At 35.8% G+C, this 20183-nt stretch overlaps 1 protein-coding gene across 3 annotated transcripts in view; it reads right to left on the bottom strand.

The window, feature by feature from the left end:
• The window catches only part of Hph (HIF prolyl hydroxylase), a 562987-nt gene extending 543337 nt beyond the window's left edge, over positions 1-19650 (bottom strand). The window contains exon 1 of one of the 3 annotated variants that reach the window (XM_067759874.1): positions 19443-19650. The gene's annotated coding sequence lies outside the window, so the exon portion shown is untranslated. Of the gene's footprint in view, positions 1-19426 lie in introns of all 3 variants that reach the window. The other 2 variants (XM_067759873.1, XM_067759872.1) reach the window with 2 other exon arrangements.
• Positions 19651-20183: the final 533 nt, after the last annotated feature.

The raw sequence follows: 20183 nt of genomic DNA, 5'->3' as shown, positions 1-20183 counted from the left end.
TCGGTTTTGAGTTCCGTTAAAGATAACAACTGATCAAGGTAGCCAATTTACATCGAAATTGTTTTCAGAGTTAACTACATTACTTGGTAGTCACCAAATTACAACATCCGCATATCACCCTCAAGGAAATGGTATGGTTGAAAGGTTTCATAGACAATTAAAGACTACTATAATAGCTAGAGAGGACACAAATAATTGGTATGACGAGTTACCTGTCATATTACTTGATTTGCGATCTATTTACAAAGAAGATATTTCGGCTACACCAGCGGAAATGGTTTTCGGTCAGAATTTACGTTTGCCAGGGGAACTTGTTGTGCCATCAGCTAAAAATTTCTCATCAACTGAAGTTTTAAGTAATTTACGTGAACATTTTCGAAATGTTAGATCAAATTTAAGTCATCATAAAGATTCTGATACTGGAATCATAACAGTTGGCAACCCTGGTGTGTGAAAGCTAAAGTAATTTGTGCTCCTCTTTAAATTTTCAAATTCATTGTTTATTGTGAGTCTTAATTCTTACAACCTGTGTCTAAACATTAACAAACGTGGCATTTATCTGTGGAAAATAAGATATTCTGTTCAGGTGATCTCCAATTCAACTTTACTAACTTGGCAGTATATTGCGATTGGTACTCCTGCTTTGTTGTTGTCAGTCAACTTGTTTTTTTGACACCTTCACACCTTCATCAACTGTGTATCTTCCCGCCAAAAGTTTTATAGTCACTGAAGTTTGTTTGTGCTTCAAGCTTTATTTTGTGGTTTGCGTCTGTGCTAAACTTGAAGCCTGCGTTATAATAATCTAAGCTGCGTTAGAGCTGCCACCCAGTTTCTTCGAGCATTATTTTTGGCCCGTTTTTTTTTTCGAACACCATGGATCAAGTCAATGGTAAGCGTCGTGGCGACGACCTTAATAACGAGGTTGATAGCGCCAAAAAGGTGCAACGGATCAGCGGCTTCTCTCCTAATTTAATGCAAAGCATGGATCAGCGATTTGCTAAGTTCAACGATCTGATTGCTAAGCAAATTTTGGACTCGGAAAAAAGACTCATTGAATTCGTATGCAAAAAACTAGAAGACAAATTTGTGGTGCTGAAGAAAGAGGTCAGTGAGCTTAATGCAAGAGTTACTCAGCTGGAGAGCGTGTTCGAGCGCGTTGGTTATCTCGAAGAGGAAGTAAAAACACTCAAAAACAATGCGTCAAAGCAAGAGAGCCATATTGCCGCAAGTGAAGTCCGTGTACACGGAATTCCCTTTAAGGAAGGAGAAAACTTAACAAGTGTCTTTCATCACCTTTGTTCCACTCTTAGATTGCAACCAATTCCTATAATAAGCATTTTTCGGCTACGGAAACTAGACAACAGCGTGACAGATCCGGCCGTAATAATCAAATTTCAGTCGCCGACAGACAGAAACAAATTGCTAAAAAGTATAGGCACCTTTAGGCGCCAAAACAATCCAAACATCAGGGGTCTGCAATTAGTTAATGTGGGCATAAATTCAAATGCTCCGATTTATGTAAATTCTTTGCTGTCCAGGCAAAACTATGCGATCTTCAAGGCAGCGATCCGTCTAAAGAAGAAAAGGAAGGTAGTAGCGGTTTTTTCTAAGGGTCTGGTACATATCAGACGAACAGCCAACGCCAGCCCTGAAGCAATACATAGCTTGGATTTTCTAGAGCGTCTTGAGAATACCGGCGAAGAAAGCGCGAGATCCTTTCGAGTTGATGATGCGCCAACGAATAATGATCATTAAATTAATTTCTATGTATGGTATATTACTTAAGTTCTTGAGTCTCTTCGTTTCCGTCTTTATCCCTCCCTATCAAACTTGTAAACAATCATTTATGTTGTCTTTATTGTTACGCATCGCAGAGCATTCTTTATATCCCATAGATAGTGATGGTCCTAGACTATAGGTTGTCTAGTTCCAAAGACTGCTTACATACACTGTTGCGCGTATTCAGCAAACGTACTAAAGGGCTCAAAGTCATCCATCTCAATGCGCAAAGCCTATATAAAAAGCTGGATGAATTGAGATTCATATCTGAGGGTTCTGATATAGATGTTATATGTATTTCCGAAACCTGGTTTTCTTCATGTCATAAAAATGATTTGGTGCAACTAAATGGATATCAACTTTTCAGGGCTGATAGACGTGGTCATGGTGGTGGTGTTGCTATATATGTTAAAAGTAGTTTATCCTGTAAACCTTGCTGCAGTGCTAGTCCAAGTGATTCTGTCGAATATGTGTTCGTAGACGTGTTCTCTGTAAATAATGAAAGGCTTCTTATCGGCTGTGCATACAGACCTAATCGTGGAGTTGACTTCTCTGGCTTTATTGAATTTCTCGAGCCTCTACTTATAAACTATGATAATATAATCATCGCTGGGGATTTCAACTCCAACCTTCTCGTCGACTCAACTCTAAAGCTAAGTATGGAGTCTCTTGGACTTTTTCCCACCAATTTAACTTTACCTACAAACTTTACTGACTCAAATTCTTCTTTGCTGGATTTATTTTTTGTGAATGATCCCCTGAAATTGCTCCACTACGATCAATTGTCGGCATCTTGCTTTTCAAAACACGATCTGATATTTCTTAGTTACAACTTTCAAACGTCACACATCCAATGTTCCTTTACGTATCGTGATTTTAGAAGCATAGATTACAGTTCCCTTAATGCAGCGGTGGAGTCGGTCGAATGGAGCTTGATTCGTACGCTGACATCGGTCGATGATCAGGCATCATTCCTACAGAACCATATTATTAGGCTTTTCGACAACCATGTGCCAGTGAAACTCAAGGCTGCTACACATAATAATACCCCTTGGTTTAGTGCCAATCTAAAACACTTAATTCACCAGCGTAACCTTGCTTACTCACGATGGAAAAGATAAAAAACCCTGGAGGCTCACAACTGCTTCAAAGCAGCTAGGATCGCTGCAAACAAAGCCATTAGGTCAGCTAAGCAGACATTTTATAATAACAAGTTTAGTGCTGCTTTGAGTTCGAAGGAAACCTGGAAGTCGATTAAACATATTGGTATCGGAAAATCCAAATGCGACATTTCTGTCCTCCCTGATGTAGACATTAACGAGATAAATATAAATTTTGTAAATCTGCCAATCTCAACTGACAATATATGTGCTGACAATTATTGTATTCGCGCTAATGTTGATTTTGGTCCTCTTGAGTTTGCTAGTGCCGATGATTGTGATGTCGTTCAAGCCATTCTTTCAGTAAAGTCTAATGCTATGGGGTTCGATGGTATATGTCCGAAATTTTTAAAAATAATTCTTCCCAAAATCCTTCCTCACTTAACCTACTTGGTTAACTCTGTGCTGACGTCCTGTGTATTTCCCAATGTTGGTTGTAAGGTAATCCCAATCACCAAGCAAAACAAGGAGTATAGACCTATAGCTATTCTGCCTTTCCTTTCCAAGGTCTTCGAACGAATTTTGCATTGCCAGATAAATACTTATGTGCAGGATAATAACCTTCTCACAGATTCCCAGTCTGGATTCAGGCCAAATCCTACCTGTAAAACGGCGCTCCTATCGGTGATAGAGGATATTCGAGAACAAGTTGACCAAAATTTTACTGCTTTCCTGACTCTTCTCGACCATTCAAAAGCGTTTGACTCGGTGGACCACACCGTTCTCTGCAAGAAGCTGGACAACCTATTTAATTTCTCCAACTGTGCAACAGCCCTCATCAGATCGTATTTGGCCGACCGAACTCAGGCAGTAAGTGTTGGTAGCAGAAAGTCTGACTTCGTCAGTGTTTTAAGAGGAGTCCCACAAGGCTCAATCCTTGGTCCCCTGTTATTTGTTTTGTATATAAACGATTTGCCTGGTGTTCTCAAGTATTGTAATATTCACATTTATGCCGACGACGTGCAATTGTATATGTGCTGTCCTAGTGATCGTACCAGTTCATATATTAATAACTTAAATTACGATCTGTGTCAAATTGGTACGTGGGCTTCTATGAACGGCTTATGTCTTAACCCTAAGAAGTCGAAATGTATAGTCATTCATAGAAGGTCACTAGATAAAATTGGAATGGAAAATTTAATTTTAGACAACACTATTATAGAATACATTGACACGGCACAAAATCTAGGTGTAGTTTTTAACAAAACATTGACATGGAAAGATCGCATCTTCCGCACAGTGGGAAAAGTGTATGGGATGCTTCGTACACTACGGCTTACCCAATATTTTACTCCGTTACATATTCGTCTACTAATAGCAAAAGCGTACTTAATACCTACGCTCCTTTATGGTTGTGAGGCTTACTCTAATTGTGACTATGTATGTAATAGGAAAATTAATGTTGTTTATAACAACATTGCTAGATACGTCTATGGGTTGAAAAGACTTGACCACATCTCTCATCATGCTTACAGGTTGCTAAACATTTCTTTCGATAACCTTATTAAACTTAAAACGCTCACTACGCAACATAAATTAATACATATGAAGGAACCTGACTATCTGTATCGGAGGCTAAATTTTCTCCAGTCGTCTAGATCTGTTCTCCTTACCCACTTCAGACATCGAATGCTAATATCTGATCGCCAGTTCTTCATTACTTCCATACGTCTTTGGAACTCGCTCCCTTCTAGACTTAGGCTTATAAGCAATGCTCTGCTCTTCAATAAAGAATTAACAAGTTTCTATAATAACCTAGACAATTAAAATACTGATTTCTTCTAAGCGAATGTACTCTATCATTCGTTTATTTTATTTATTTACTATTTATTAAATACATTATTTATTGTAACCTTTTCTTAGCCATAGTCATTAGCTTTAAGTTTCAAGTTTAAATTGTTCCTATTTTATGCCTTTTACCGACTAGCACTATAAAATAATTTTTGCCAAATTGTTGTGCTGGGATGAATTGCCTAATAAATACACATACAAATAGTGTAAATACAAATAGAATTTACGTTCCAAAAGATCTTCAAAATTGTAAATTTGCATTTGTTAGAGTCATTAATAAACATTCATTACAACAACCATATGAAGGACCTTACAAAATTGTGGAAAAAGACCAAAAATGTTTTAAACTTGAAATAGATAATAATATTAAAACTATTCCTATTAATAGATTAAAACCTGCAATAATTGAAACAACAGACACAAACAACACCAAGAATTTACATAAAATGAGAGTTACATTCAATTTGTTTAATGATAAATTTTCTTGAAGTGGGAGTAATGTAGGGTTCTTATTATTTTTATTTAACTTTGTATTTTAGTTACTTTGAACTTTGTAATTTTTAAATGTATTATCAATATTTTAAGTTTCAATATTGATTTTTCAATTTTCAAAAATTTTCATTGTTGTGAAAAATAAAAGATATTGACGCATACTTTTAGGCGTTTTAAAAAAATATAATTTAAAGTTTTGTTATAAAATAAAAACGTGGTTTCAATAACTACAGTACCCACAAAAAAAATTGGGTAATTCTATACGACAGCATGACACTGATAATAAAAATATCGAAAGAGGTGTCAAACGCCGCGTCTTGACATCAGTATTAATAATCCGAAGGCGGAAAATAAAAATATTAACTCGTTCAAAAGATATTAACGAAAAACCGAAAAAAGACCTGCGGGTACCTCCGAAACCGGGGGTGGGATCCATAGTATTTTTGCGCAGACCACTTTTCTGAGTTGGTGGCCTTCGGCCGCGCTTATAAAAAATAACTCTGGGCTACGCCATTCCAAGTCCGGGTGTGTGGTATAACCGTGGCGGTACAAACACAACAACAACCACATGAAAATCGCCAACTTCAACTACAAATATCTTCGGACATAGATCAAATTTTGGCAATTGTGTAGTTTAGGGGCCCCACTCTAAAATTGGGCCTTTTTTTGAGTGAGGTATCAAAAGAGGGCGTATTCACGTCTAGATCAAGAAGCCGAAAGCGGAAGTTAACTTTTTTTACCCGTTCAAAAGATATTAACGAAAAACCGAAAAAAGACCCGCGGGTACCTCCGAAACCGGGGGTGGGATCCATAGTATTTTTCCGCAGAACACCTTTTTGCGTTGGCGGCCTTCGGCCGCGCTTATAAAAAAAAACCCTGGGCTACGCCATGCCAAGTCCGGGTGTGTGGTATAACCGTGGCTGCCGCCACGTGCAGTTTAGGGGCCCCACCCTAAAGTTTGGCGAAGATTTTCGAGTGAGGTATCAAAAGACGCGTATTAATTTCAAGAACAATAAGCGGAAAAGAAAAATTTTATCTATATCCTGAGATATTTGCATTTGAAGTTGGCGATTTTCATGTGGTTGTTGTTGTGTTTGTACCCACAAAAAAAATTGTGCATCACCGTGGCGGTAGCCACGGTTATACCACACACCCGGACTTGGCACGGCGTAGCCCTGGGTTATTTTTTATGGTAATTTTGCAGTTTAGGGGCCCACCCCAAAATAGAGCCTTTTTTTTGAGTGAGGTATCAAAAGACCCGCGGGTACTTCCGAAACCGGGGGTGGGATCTTTAATATTTTTGCGCAGAACACCTTTCTGCGTTGGCGGCCTTCGGCCGCGCTTATAAAATAACCCTGGGCTACGCCATGCCAAGTCCGGGTGTGTGGTATAACCGTGGCGTGTGTGGTATAACCGTGTTCTCGAGATTAATACGCGTCTTTTGATACCTCACTCGAAAATATTGGCCAAACTTTAGGGTGGGCCCCTAAATTTAATTTTTAATTTAATTTATTTATTATTACGGCTGTTTAGGCCTAAAACTTAAACTACTAAGTACAATTCATTATTATATCACTTATTTCTATTGAATATGCTGTTGGAATGCCATGTGATTCCGATCAGCATATTTACTGCCGTAACAAACGGACGAGTCTGGGAGCCAGTCATTTAAGGAAGGTTGGAAAGGACGCGTTTCCAATCCTCCAGGGCTCCCAGCTTAAGGCAACACAATTTGGAACTTATATTTTTCAATTATATTTGTATTTTAAGCTGTCGGAATGTATTGGTCTCCGATCAACACAGCTAAACATGTCTTTGGATGTTGGAAATTGAAGTGTACCCAATCACCCCTCAACTTTGTTTAGTAAAGACGCTGTCGGAACGCATGAAGATTCCGATCAGCACAGCTCAAAATATATTGGGAGGTTGAAAAGGACGTGTTTCCAATCCCCCCTGCTCCAACTTTTGTTTGACCTTATTTTGGTTACACATCATATAATTTTATTGTTATATTAATGCTGTCGGAATGCGAGTGATCCCGATCAGCAACAGTAAATATAGGCTGAAAATACCGAATTCCAGCGAAATTTGTTGTTGGAACTATCTGGAGTTACAGGTGGCGACTGATTTTCTTTTCCTTAGGGCCGGGTGCATTGTATTTTTCTGCTACCAGTATTACCATTCCCTCTTCGCGCTCCAGTATCGGTATGTCATGTAAAAAATAAAAGAAAAAAAAAACTGTATCTTATTGGAAGGGTTTTACAATGCTCCAATAAACTTTTTTTAAAAGTATTGAAGTTATTACTACTTTTTATGTGATTAAAAAGTTCATTGAAATATTTCAGGCCCTTATAAAATATATTTTGCTTGTCCACTTCTGTTCTGAAAAGAGGTAATCTAAAATTATTGTTTTCTCTGATTACGTATGAATGTGCATCATTTACATATCTAAGCTTTTCGATGAGGTATGTTGGTAATTTACCGTGCTTAATATTAAATACAAATTTCATACTGTGGTAGAATATGAGCTGTTTTATACTCAACCAGTTTAGTGCTTCTATCATGTTATTAATGGGAGTATCATACCTCATGTTTAATATAAATCTCATAGCTTTACTTTGCATAACTTGTAGCTTATCTACCTGAGTTACATTGGCCATAAAGAATATTGTGGGACAATATATGAAATGCGGCTCTATGATGGATTTATACACTTTCAGTTTGTATTTTCTACTGATAAATTTGCATGACCTTTTCCAAAAACCAATTTTCTTGCCTATTTTGGCAACTATATAATCAATATGATCATTAAATTTTAATTTATTATCAATCTGAACCCCTAAGTACTTGAAAGTTTTAACTTCGTTAATGTTTGAGTTCATTATTTTTAGCTCGATATTACAAGATTCTTTATTCATCGCTCTAGATATGACCATAAAATGGGTTTTATTAACATTAAGTTTAAGCTTATTGTTACATGATTTGTATTATATGTATGATTTATTTATGATATCCGCATAGAAATGTCCCATGTATGACACCGAATCCTTAATTACTCCTTCTGATAGTAAATTTGTTCCTCCGATTTTATTTTTTAACCTTTTAGCTACCAATATGACATCATCAACCGTAACTTCTTGGAATTTCAGACATGTGCTAACCGTGTATTGCACACTGTCGCCACTATCCAAAGTTTCGATTTCTCGATTTATGTCACCAATACTATCAACAAAGAAGGAATTCAATGCTTGAGCTATATCCTCGGGTCATATCTTATACCATTTACAATGACTGTCAGGATATTGTCACGCACCTCAGTTAAGTTTACTGCTTGCTTGAGGTGTTTCCACATTAATTTCCTATCAGAAGAATTTAAGGCAATATTTTTCTCCATATACTTAATCTTTTTAATTTTGATTAGTTTCTTATAATACTTCGCAACCGTATTATATTCCGAAAATTCACCAGATCTTCTGGCTTGTGAGTTCAATTGGATTTGTAATTTGTTAATTTCGGTCAGTTCATGATCGTACCACTTATTTCTTATCCTCACTATCCTGTCTTGTTCTGATGTTAATAAACCCATGAAGTGTGATAAGCAGGTATTTATATATTCAACCGAGTCATTGAGATGCATATTTTTTAATACGCTGAAATCATAGTTTCTTAATAAGTAAATGAGGTTATCAGCAGAATAATTCTTCCAACACATTGTGGGTATCATTCTCCGCAGAGGATTTGAATTACACACTTTGAAAGCAAATGAAATGGTTTCGTGATCAGAAATTCTGTGATTTTCAAGATTAGTACAGGACAGTACATCAGCATTTGCATATAATAGATCTATTCTCGTTTGGGACCTCTCAGCAATCCTTGTATTGAAATTCACCATTTGCCTCATCGCGCTACGTGAAAATATCTCATTGAGCTTAGAACTCGTTGCGGTATTAACATTCATGTTAATGTTAAAATCCCCAATTAACAAGGAGTTTGTACCACTCTCCAGTTCCTCAGAAAGTATAGCTTCCAAGTGATTTAAAAATTCGATATCACTAGAGCTTGGAGAATGGTACAACACACCTATTTGCCATTTAATGTCGAACTTTTTTAATTTAATTATACCACACCAAACATTTAAATCAATGGATCTATTATACCTGACTTTGTACTCGATACCTTTTTTTAATAGTAAGACTACACCTCCTGTCTGTCTACTATGACATTCGCAACGAACCATTGTATAATAAGGAATGTTTATTTCCGCATCACTAACCTCCGATGTTATACATGCTTCTGAACATAGAACGATGTCCGGATCTAACTCTTCTATAATTGTTTCGAGTTCAGGTTTGTTGGCTGGAAAACTACAAATGTTTAGGTAAATGCACTGTAAGTTAAAAGCTTTTATCCCCCGATCAGCTAGTTTTGGTGGCTAAAAGTCCACGCGTTGTCTTTCCAGCTTAAGTTTCCTTAAATAAACTGGACATTCATGACTCATGATGTTGTGTTCTGTATTAATATTTAAACCTAACCGATTATTACTATCTAACCATTACCACATTTATTTAGGGGTGCACTCTCTGTGCATTCTTCGACTTTATGTTCCCCGCTGCATTTACTACACCTCTGTTTAAGTGTACAAGTAGCCGCTATATGGTTAAATCCTAAGCATTTATAACATCTTTTTACCGTTTGAGCATCGTAAACTGGACAGCGGTCCCAACCAATATTGATTTTCTTGCATTTCAACACATCTTCATAGTATTTGTGCTCAATCTCAATGACTGCATTGATATATGAGGCTCTGTTTTCCTTCCTTGATTTAATAACTCTTACACATTTCATTTTAGCATCTCGCAAAAGCTCATTTTGGTTGGTGATCTTACCAACCATTTCCTCTTCAGGATGCTCAGTACTAATGTTAGTCACCATGATTTTAGGAAAATATATTTTCGGTTCAGCTATGTTGTATTTACTTTTATCTAGCCTTTCTGTTAGAGTGTCCTTAATTTTATCCTTATCACTAGCTGACTTCGCACTAATAATTATTGTACCATTGTTTCTATTTTGTACCCTACCTATATTCAAATTGGATGGATCTATTTTATTCAAGTCCGTTTTTGTTTTCTCTAATGCTTGTTTAACCTTGGGTTTAATTACTAGTGGAGGAATTCCCTTAGTAATATTGGCATATGAATTGACTTCCTTAGCAGTAACAGCTTTATTTTGGTTTGCAACCTTTTTAACCTCTCTTATAATTTCCTCCTTTTGCTTATTAAACGCTTCATTTGGGGTATTGATCTTATTAAGCATTTCCTTGTTTGCTTTGCAAAGACTCTCTACATGTTTAATCAACTCTAATTTGTCCGTGTTCACCCTGTTTATATTATCCACAATTCTTTTCATCTCTCTTTCGCTGTGCGTTATGGATGCGCTTATCTCCTCCCTTTTGTGTTCATTCAACATTTTTTCAAGTTCACCCTTTTGCTCCCTTAAATTTACTTTGTTAATTTCTGAAATAGAAAGTATTTCTCTGAGGGCATCATCTACATTGGAGATATATGTTATACAACCATCGCACATAAATCTTAAAAATTGGCAGTCTTGCAAGCAGTTCATGCTATATTCGTCCATAGATGCACATGCAATTGTTTTGTGATACACTTTACCACACACACCCCCACATCGTACACCTGTCTCCCCCTTTATTTTTTTGTGGCATTTATCGCACACCTCCATTCTCTTTTATTTTTCTGTTTTCACTGTTACATACATATATATATATATGTCGAACTGAACAAGCAAAATATATTTTAGCACAATTCCAATTGAAAATTTCACTTTAATGTTTATTTGTATACAAAAACACTTCATTTTTTGAATGTTGTTACATCACCTGCTGTAACTTTATTGTTTACACCACTTTTGTGTGCTTATTAACGCGCAGAACTTAAGAATTTTCGCTTTCTTTAAAGACTCTAAAAATACACGTCCGTCCGCCGCTATAGATATATATAATATCCTAAACTGCACTACTACCGCCACGGTGATGCACAATTTTTTTGGGGGTACAACACAACAACAACCACATGAAAATCGCCAACTTCAACTGCAAATATCTCCGGACAGAGATAAAACTTTTCTTTTCGGCCTTCGGATTATTGTTCTCGAGATTAATACGCGTCTTTTGACACCTCTCTCGATATTTTTCGACGCGTATTAGCAAAAATACTATGGATCCCACCCCCGGTTTCGGAGGTACCCGCGGGTCTTTTTTCGGTTTTTCGTTGATATCTTTTGAACGAGTTAATATTTTTATTGACAGCGATTTAGTTTAGCACCCCCCGAGTTCGGGGTTTAACTTGGTATCAAATGAAAGAGGGAGTTCTCCCGATCACAAATATCTATATTTTAAAGCGCGCAAACTTATAATTTAAAAATTATTTTTTGTTAAAGTTTGCAAATTTAGCAAATTTCTATAGCACTTTAAATTACAATTTACATATCTTTCAAAACCTTAATCCACATACATATCTATATAAATTGGCAACGATAAACTTAAATTGCATTTTTGTATATTTCACATTTTATTTTTGCATTGTTTTTACTTATTATAAATGTTTTTTATTAAATCAATCGCGCTTTTGTAGCAACATGCACATTTATATATATATATATTTTATTGATGACATTACAAAGCTGTGCTGCCACATAAACAAAAGAAAAAACAAACATAAATATTACCTTACCACCTTTCAGTTAATAAAGAAAAAGGAAAATATATATTTTTACTACTCATTTTGAGAAGTTGAAATACCTTTCGGCAGCGATTTAGTTTAGCACCCCCCCAAGTTCGGGGTTTAACTTGGTATCAAATGAAAGAGGGAGTTCTCCCGACCACAAATATATATATATCTTAAAGTGCGCAAACTTATAATATAAAAGTTATATAAGTTATAAAAAATAACCCTGGGCTACGCCATGCCAAGTCCGGGTGTGTGGTATAACCGTGGCGTGTGTGGTATAACCGTGTTCTCGAGATTAATACGCGTCTTTTGATACCTCACTCGAAAATATTGGCCAAACTTTAGGGTGGGGCCCCTAAATTTAATTTTTAATTTATTTATTTATTAACACGGCTGTTTAGGCCTAAAACTTAAACTACTAAGTACAATTCATTATTATATCATTTATTTCTATTGAATATGCTGTTGGAATGCCATGTGATTCCGATCAGCATATTTACTGGCGTAACAAACGGACGAGTCTGGGAGCCAGTCATTTAAGGAAGGTTGGAAAGGACGCGTTTCCAATCCTCCAGGGCTCCCAGCTTAAGGAAACAAAATTTGGAACTTATATTTTTCAATTATATTTGTATTTTAAGCTGTCGGAATGTATTGGTCTCCGATCAACACAGCTAAACATGTCTTTGGATGTTGGAAATTGAAGTGTACCCAATCACCCCTCAACTTTGTTTAGTAAAGACGCTGTCGGAACGCATGCAGATTCCGATCAGCACAGCTCAAAATATATTGGGAGGTTGAAAAGGACGTGTTTCCAATCCCCCCTGCTCCAACTTTTGTTTGACCTTATTTTGGTTACACATCATATAATTTTATTGTTATATTAATGCTGTCGGAATGCGAGTGATCCCGATCAGCAACAGTAAATATTGGCTGAAAATACCGAATTCCAGCGAAATTTGTTGTTGGAACTGTCTGGAGTTACAGGTGGCGACTGATTTTCTTTTCCTTAGGGCCGGGTGCATTGTATTTTGCTGCTACCAGTATTACCATTCCCTTTTCGCGCTCCAGTATCGGTATATCATGTAAAAAATAAAAGAAAAAAAAAAACTTTATCTTATTGGAAGGGGTTTACAATGCTCCAATAAACTTTTTTTAAAAGTATTGAAGTTATTACTACTTTTTATGTGATTAAAAAGTTCATTGAAATATTTCAGGCCCTTATAAAATATATTTTGCTTGTCCACTTCTGTTTTGAAAAGAGGTAATCTAAAATTTTTGTTTTCTCTGATTACGTATGAATGTGCATCATTTACATATCTAAGCTTTTCGCTGAGGTATGTTGGTAATTTACCGTGCTTAATATTAAATACAAATTTCATACTGTGGTAGAATATGAGCTGTTTTATACTCAACCAGTTTAGTGCTTTTAATATGTTATTAATGGGAGTATCATACCTCATGTTTAATATAAATCTCATAGCTTTACTTTGCATAACTTGTAGCTTATCTACCTGAGTTATATTGGCCATAAAGAATATTGTGGGACAATATATGAAATGCGGCTCTATGATGGATTTATACACTTTCAGTTTGTATTTTCTACTGATAAATTTGCATGACCTTTTCCAAAAACCAATTTTCTTGCCTATTTTGGCAACTATATAATCAATATGATCATTAAATTTTAATTTATTATCAATCTGAACCCCTAAGTACTTGAAAGTTTTAACTTCGTTAATGTTTGAGTTCATTATTTTTAGCTCGATATTACAAGATTCTTTATTCATCGCTCTAGATATGACCATAAAATGGGTTTTATTAACATTAAGTTTAAGCTTATTGTTACATGATTTGTATTATATGTATAATGATTTATTTATGATATCCGCATAGAAATGTCCCATGTATGACACCGAATCCTTAATTACTCCTTCTGATAGTAAATTTGTTCCTCCGATTTTATTTTTTAACCTTTTAGCTACCAATATGACATCATCAACCGTAACTTCTTGGAATTTCAGACATGTGCTAACCGTGTATTGCACACTGTCGCCACTATCCAAAGTTTCGATTTCTCGATTTATGTCACCAATACTATCAACAAAGAAGGAATTCAATGCTTGAGCTATATCCTCGGGTCATATCTTATACCATTTACAATGACTGTCAGGATATTGTCACGCACCTCAGTTAAGTTTACTGCTTGCTTGAGGTGTTTCCACATTAATTTCTTATCAGAAGAATTTAAGGCAATATTTTTCTCCATATACTTAATCTTTTTAATTTTGATTAGTTTCTTATAATACTTCGCAACCGTATTATATTCCGAAAATTCACCAGATCTTCTGGCTTGTGAGTTCAATTGGATTTGTAATTTGTTAATTTCGGTCAGTTCATGATCGTACCACTTATTTCTCAACCTCACTATCCTGTCTTGTTCTGATGTTAATAAACCCATGAAGTGTGATAAGCAGGTATTTATATATTCAACCGAGTCATTGAGATGCATATTTTTTAATACGCTGAAATCATAGTTTCTTAATAAGCAAATGAGGTTATCAGCAGAATAATTCTTCCAACACATTGTGGGTATCATTCTCCGCAGAGGATTCGAATCACACACTTTGAAAGCAAATGAAATGGTTTCGTGATCAGAAATTCTGTGATTTTCAAGATTAGTACAGGACAGTACATAAGCATTTGCATATAATAGATCTATTCTCGTTTGGGACCTCTCAGCAATCCTTGTATTGAAATTCACCATTTGCCTCATCGCGCTACGTGCAAATATCTCATTGAGCTTAGAACTCGTTGCGGTATTAACATTCATGTTAATGTTAAAATCCCCAATTAACAAGGAGTTTGTACCACTCTCCAGTTCCTCATAAAGTATAGCTTCCAAGTGATTTAAAAATTCGATATCACTAGAGCTTGGAGAATGGTACAACACACCTATTTGCCATTTAATGTCGAACTTTTTTAATTTAATTATAGCACACCAAACATTTAAATCAATGGATCTATTATACCTGACTTTGTACTCGATACCTTTTTTTAATAGTAAGACTACACCTCCTGTCTGTCTACTATGACATTCGCAACGAACCATTGTATAATAAGGAATGTTTATTTCCGCATCACTAACCTCCGATGTTATACATGCTTCTGAACATAGAACGATGTCCGGATCTAACTCTTCTATAATTCTTTCGAGTTCAGGTTTGTTGGCTGGAAAACTACAAATGTTTAGGTAAATGCACTGTAATTTAAAAGCTTTTATCCCCCGATCAGCTAGTTTTGGTGGCTAAAAGCCCACGCGTTGTCTTTCCAGCTTAAGTTTCCTTAAATAAACTGGGCATTCATGATTCATGATGATGTGTTCTGTATTAATATTTAAACCTAACCGATTATTACTATCTATACAATTACCACATTTATTTAGGGTTGCACTCTCTGTGCATTCTTCGACTTTATGTTCCCCGCTGCATTTACTACACCTCTGTTAAAGTGTACAAGTAGCCGCTATATGGTTAAATCCTAAGCATTTATAACATCTTTTTACCGTTTGAGCATCGTAAACTGGACAGCGGTCCGAACCAATATTGATATTCTTGCATTTCAACACGTCTTCATAGTATTTGTGCTCAATTTCAATGACTGCATTGATATTTGAGGCTCTGTTTTCCTTCCTTGATTTAATAACTCTTACACATTTCATTTTAGCATCTCGCAAAAACTCATTTTGGTTGGTGATCTTACCTTAATTTTATCCTTATCACTAGCTGACTTCGCACTAATAATTATTGTACCATTGTTTCTATTTTGTACCCTACCTATATTCAAATTGGATGGATCTATTTTATTCAAGTCCGTTTGTGTTTTCTCTAATGCTTGTTTAACCTTGGGTTTAATTACTATTGGAGGAATTCCCTTAGTAATATTGGCATATGAATTGACTTCCTTAGCAGTAACAGCTTTATTTTGGTTTGCAACCTTTTTAACCTCTCTTATAATTTCCTCCTTTTGCTTATTAAACGCTTCGTTTGGGGTATTGATCTTATTAAGCATTTCTTTGTTTGCTTTGCAAAGACCCTCTACATGTTTAATCAACTCTAATTTTTCCGTGTTCACCCTGTTTATATTATCCACAATTCTTTTCATCTCTCTTTCGCTGTGCGTTATGGATGCGCTTATCTCCCTTTTGTGTTCATTCAACATTTTTTCAAGTTCACCTTTTTGCTCCCTTAAATTTACTTTGTTAATTTCTGAAATAGAAAGTATTTCTCTGAGGGCATCATCTACATTGGAGATATATGTCATACAACCATCGCACATAAATCTTAAAAATTGGCAGTCTTGCAAGCAGTTCATGCTATATTCGTCCATAGATGAACATGCAATTGTTTTGTGATACACTTTACCACACACACCCTCACAAACGTACACCTGTCTCCCCCTTTAATTTTTTGTGGCATTTATCGCACACCTCCATTCTCTTTTATTTTTCTGTTTTCACTGTTACATACATATACATATATATATATGTCGAACTGAACAAGCAAAATATATTTTAGCACAATTCCAGTTCAAAATTTCACTTTAATGTTTATTTGTATACAAAAAACACGGTAATAGTCTAGTTGAGGGGTCGACTGCTAATACGCTACCAAAAATATCGAGAGAGGTGTCAAAGGACGCGTCTTGACCTCAGTATTAATAATCCGAAGGCGGAAAATAAAAATATAAACTCGTTCAAACTATATTAACGAAAACCCGAAAAAAGACCCACGGGTACCTCCGAAACCGCCACGGTGATGCACAAATTTTTTTGTGCGTACCAACACAACAACAACCACATGCAAATCGCTAACTTCAACTGCAAATATCTCCGGGCATGGATAAAATTTTCATCATTTTTTTTTTCCGCCATCGGATTATTGTTCTCGAGATTAATACGCGTCTTTTGACACCTCTCTCGATATTTTTGGTAGCGTATTAGCAGTCGACCCCTCAGCTAGACTATTACCAAAAACACTTCATTTTATGAATGTTGTTACATCACTTTGCTGTAACTTTATTGTTTACACCACTTTTGTGTGCTTATTAACGCGCAGAACTTAAGAATTTTCGCTTTCTTTAAAGACTCTAAAAATACACGTCCGTCCGCCGCTATAGATATATATAATATCCTAAACTGCACTACTACCGCCACGGTGATGCACAATTTTTTTGGGGGTACGAACACAACAACAACCACATGAAAATCGCCAACTTCAACTGCAAATATCTCCGGACAGAGATAAAACTTTTCTTTTCGGCCTTCGGATTATTGTTCTCGAGATTAATACGCGTCTTTTGACACCTCTCTCGATATTTTTCGACGCGTATTAAGCAAAAATACTATGGATCCCACCCCCCGGTTTCGGAGGTACCCGCGGGTCTTTTTATATAATTTAAAAGTTATTTGTTGTTAAAGTTTGCAAATTTAGCAAATTTCTATAGCACTTTAAATTACAATTTACATATCTTTCAAAACCTTAATCCACATACATATCTATATAAATTGGCAACGATAAACTTAAATTGCATTTTTTGTAAATTTCACATTTTATTTTTGCATTATTTTTACTTATTATAAATGTTTTTATTAAATCAATCGCGCTTTTTGTAGCAACATGCACATTTATATATATATATATTTTATTGATGACATTACAAAGCTGTGCTACCACATAAACAAGAAAAAAAACAAACATAAATATTACCTTACCACCTTTCAGTTAATAAAGAAAAAAGGAAAATATATATTTTTACTACTCATTTTGAGAAGTTGGCTGTACTACGCAGAAGGACATCACCGTGGCGGTAGCCACGGTTATACCACACACCCGAACTTGGCATGGCATAGCCCAGGGTTATTATTTATAAGCGCGGCCGAAGGCCGCCTATGCAGCAACGTATTCTACGCAGAATTACTGGGCATGGCGCAGCCGGTGCAGGATTGGCTAACATAACAATAAACATAAGAGTTATAAGGTAATATCAGCTCGTTCACGAATGCAAAGAGCTTTTTCAAATTTTTGGTAAATAAAGACTAGAAAAGTTAAAGATATATATACATCAGATGAAAGGTATTTTTATAAGTTATTTTTCGATTCTGCACTTGTTCCGTTTTTTAGATGTGGCAGCACAGATTTGTAATGTCATAAAAATATATATACGTATACACATATAAAAGTTGTATAGAAATATGTAAACCTTAACAACAAATAACTTTTAAATTATAAGTTTGCGCACTTTAAGATATATATATATTTGTGGTCGGGAGAACTCCCTCTTTCATTTGATACCAAGTTAAACCCCGAACTCGGGGGGTGCTAAACTAAATCGCTGCCGAAAGGTATTTCAACTTTTCAAAATGAGTATTAAAAATATATATTTTTTCCTTTTTCTATATTAACTGAAAGGTGGTAAGGTAATATTTATGTTTGTTTTTTCTTTTGTTTATGTGGCAGCACAGCTTTGTAATGTCATCAATAAAATATATATATATATAAATGTGCATGTTGCTACAAAAGCGCGATTGATTTAATAAAAACGTTTATAATAAGTAAAAAACAATGCAAAAATGAAATGTGAAATATACAAAATTGGAATTTAAGTTTATCGTTGCCAATTTATATTTATATGAATGTGGATTAAGGTTTTGAAAGATGTGTAAATTGCAATTTAAAGTGCTATAGAAATTTGCTAAATTTGCAAATTTTAACGGTAATAGTCTAGTTGAGGGGTCGACTGCTAATACGCTACCAAAAATATCGAGAAAGGTGTCAAACGACGCGTCTTGACATCAGTATTAATAATCCGAAGGCGGAAAATAAAAATTTTAACGCGTTCAAAAGATATTAACGAAGAACCGAAAAAAGACCCGCGGGTACCTTCGAAACCGGGGTCGGATCCATGGTATTTTTGCGCAGAACACTTTTCTGCGTTGGTGGCCTTCGGGCGTGCTTATAACAAATAACCCTGGCTACGCCATGCCAAGTCCCGGTGTGTGGTATAACCGTGGCTACCGCCACGGTGATACACAATGTTTTTGGTGGGTACAACGCAACAACCACATGGAAATCGCCAACTTCAACTGCAAATATCTCCGCACAGAGATAAAATTTTTCTTTTCCGACTTCGGATTATTGTTCTCGAGATTAATACGCGTCTTTTGACACCTCACTCGATATTTTTGGTAGCGTATTAGCAGTCGACCCCCCAACTAGACTATTACCATTTTAACAAATAACTTTTAAATTATAAGTTTGCGCACTTTAAAATATATATATTTGTGATCGGGCCAACTCCCTCTTTCATTTGATACTAAGTTTTACCCCGAACTCGGGGGTGCTATTCTAAAATTTTGCCCACTTTTTCCGTAAGTATTATACAAGGACACGGAAAGATTACCTTAACACGTATATACCTTTGGAGTATGTTAAATTGCCGTATAAATCACAGAATTGAGGAAGATCACCGACGAGCTTACTTAAGCTATCTAATTCTTTTTTTCCAAAACGTTCGGCATATGCTTTTGACGTATTGAGAATTTGTACGAGAACATGAAAATTATCCTAACAAAGAAGAACGAAACGAATGTTTTAGTGATGAAACAATATTAGTAAATAAAGTAAGTATCGCTTATTTTCATCTGGCATTCTTTCTTTAATCGATACTTTTATGCCACCATTTAACATAAGGGAACAAATTACGCAGCGCGACAAGTAGCGATAACGGCTGTTAAAAGTCCGTGCACACTAGCAGACGCGACACGTACCGACAAAATATTCTTTTTATGTATTCTAATGGAACAATGCACACTTAGCGACAGTCGGGCGACACGACACGACCAAGTTGGCCAATAAGCAAAAATTCCGCCAATATTTTGTCGAACGTGTCGGTATATGTCGCGTCGCTTAGTATGGACGGACTTTAAACTTGACGTATCCATATCCATATAAAACAACTGATCCAACCAACCTTATGGAAATCAATGTAATTGATCAATGGTGCTATACCATAACGGCTAATTGTGCAGGGGTTGGATTTTATATAAGTTGCAACGATTTTCAAAGTTTTGTTGATTCGTAGGTATAGACATAGATTAGATTGATACGAATCTTTTGTTTACGCTCTCATATTTTCGCTCTCACGAGGGATTTATCTT

This window comes from Eurosta solidaginis, chromosome 1, assembly GCF_040869045.1.
Source record: "Eurosta solidaginis isolate ZX-2024a chromosome 1, ASM4086904v1, whole genome shotgun sequence".
Taxonomy (NCBI): domain Eukaryota; kingdom Metazoa; phylum Arthropoda; class Insecta; order Diptera; family Tephritidae; genus Eurosta; species Eurosta solidaginis.
Note: the sequence above shows the minus strand (reverse complement) of the source record. Positions and strands in the feature narration are given on the sequence as shown.